Source organism: Helobdella robusta (genome assembly GCF_000326865.2).
Source record: "Helobdella robusta unplaced genomic scaffold HELROscaffold_19, whole genome shotgun sequence".
NCBI classification, from domain to species: Eukaryota; Metazoa; Annelida; class Clitellata; order Rhynchobdellida; family Glossiphoniidae; genus Helobdella; species Helobdella robusta.
This window is the reverse complement of record NW_008704034.1, coordinates 2,019,662-2,022,334: the sequence shown is the minus strand read 5'-3', so window position 1 is coordinate 2,022,334 and position 2,673 is coordinate 2,019,662.

The following is a 2,673-nucleotide window of genomic DNA, read 5'->3' as shown; positions in this document are numbered from 1 at the left end:
AATAATTAAATAGTGAATAAATCATGAGTTTAAGTAACATTTTTAAAGTAAATTTGAAGAAAAGATGGACATGGAATGTTTACAGTCAGTCAATCAACCAACCGGGAAATGTTACTCAATCAGCAATTAAAAACTTTTTGCAACATAAAGTATGACACATTCGCGCATGGAATTTCTCGATGAAAAATTGTAAAAGAAAATAATGATGAAACATTAAAAAACATGAAAAACTGAAAGAAAATATAAAAAAATTTATTAAAAACGTCATTGTAAGGCACTGCGTGAACGCACTCAACGTATAAAAATATACTAAAAAATTGGGAAAACTGAAAAAATAAAAAAATAAAATAATTACATTTTATTAAAGTCTTATAAGAAAGGCTGGATAAAATTTTTAAAAAAATATTTTTTAATTAGAAAATTGATAAAAATTTCGTTTATCATTGTATTTAAAAATTATTTTTATAATTAAGCTTCAACGAGATTTTAAAAAATTTAAGAAAATTTACAAATTTTTTCTCAAACAATTTTTATTTGTTAATTAATTCGAAACACTCCAATAGAAAACAATTAAAGACTAATTAATTTTATCGAATGGTCCTTATATAAATGACTTTTTTTCCATTATAAAAGTTTTAATTAATTTAATTAATTAACTATATTAGCATTAACATCTTATAACAAAGTACTTGGTTATAGTTTTCTTACTGTTAACAAATGTTATTGAAGTTGTACGTTATAGACACCCATTAAATTATAACAGCAGCAACTAGCAGGTTTTTACTTATTTACTATTGACACCATAATTACACTTTTTTTACTTCTGCTAACTTCTACTACTCCTGTAACCAAATAACTAAAGTTATTAGTATTTATACTAGTTTCAGAAGTTTCGACAACAACACACGCATCACATACAATGCAGGCCGCACAGCAGTGGCGGGGTTGGTTCTCCAAAGTTTGGTGCAAGTCAAGACATTACGCCGCAATCTTCTACTTTCTCCTTCCACTCTTACTACCACTGTTATTAATATTACTGCTGCTGAACTGCGGCACTCTACTGACGCTTCTGTTGTTACTTCTAAAGCTACTACTACAGATGCAGCATTTGTTATTTAATTCCAATTACTACTATTAACACTAGATCTATTGTTATTACTATACTTATTACTACTACCCTGATAGCACATTCAACATTACCGTTACTGGGTTACTATATTTCTACTTTTAGTTATTATTATGAATTACAAAATACTCGGCAGTAACGAAACAATATTCATTCATTCATTTGTTCGTTCGTTCGTTTGTTCGTTCATTCATTTGTTCGTTCGTTCATTCATTCATTCATCCATCCATTCATTTATTCACACAATGAACATCTCGATGTTCCGATTACCGAATGACTTCCGGTTATGCTCCGATATCGCCCTCTCGGCTTCTGGCCTGCTGGCGAATGTGACGTAAGCGTCGCCACACGTTCTGCCGTCCTGATTGCAGATTACCTGAACGTCTGGAATGATCTGGCGGATGAAAAGTTTTTATTTAAAGTCTTGCGTGTGGATTCACACTGATTAACATTAGCATTAATATGGGTAAGCAGGAAGTACACAATTACAACGTTGCTGTTGCTTACACGTCGTAAACTGAAAAATTACGACTAATATGATCATTCAACGAGATTAACAGACCTCATATTGCCCTTCAAGGAAACTGATGATATCATGCTGTTGGACGTTGGACGGCAGGTTCTTGATGGCCACTGTGGTTGGGTAGCCAGGCACGTAGTAGGCGTTTGTTGGACTCGCTGGACACCTATGTGAAGGGGTGTGTTGTTTTCGGCGTGTAAGATGTGTTTGTATGTGTCTGAAATGAGGTAAAATGCTATCCTTATTTATTAATATATTTAATTAAGCCTTTCACTTGTATCTAAATTTTTTATCTAAATTGTTCGCCAAACGATTGAAGTTTAGTTTTAGGAACACTTTTAACCAGTGCAGGCATAAATCACCAGCATCAGAGTTGAACTTCTCAAATTATAAATTAAAAACTTGAACAAAACTATCGAAAGAATTTAAATAGTAAAAGAGGGCAGCCCTCTGACGAACCAGTAGACAATGGGCTGCAGACCAGTCAGTGCTATCGGTTGCCTGCAAGCGTTTGCAGCCGATGCCACTGGGACAAGAGCTCCAACTGGAGGCGGGTTGATGTTGGGTTGAATTGTGGGTAATGCCGTCAGGGGAGGTTGAGGTGTTGAGGGTTGGAACTGGAGAGGCGGCTGGTGGAAAGCGTAGATGTTTGCCGGAGCTGGGTTGTAGACGATCGTTGTTGCGTCTGGCAATCATTTATTATAATTTTGATGTTGGACTATTTTTCAAAAATATAAAACAGTGTATTATTTACAAACTGCTGAAAAATTAACTTTTATTTGGAACATCATAAATTTTGTTACTAAAGTTAATGATGGGGAACTACAAAACCAGGATAGTTACCAGGAGCGACGAATGACTGACTGACCGGTCCTGCTTGTGCCATGATCTGGCGATTGTTGGAAAGCACTTGTTGATTGGCTGGAGGCAGCATGGGTGGTGGCACGTTGGTCGGTATGATGAAGGGTAGGTTCAAGGTCGGTGCCGAAACGGCGCTGGTCAGCCGCGGTGGGAGCATGGAAGGCAG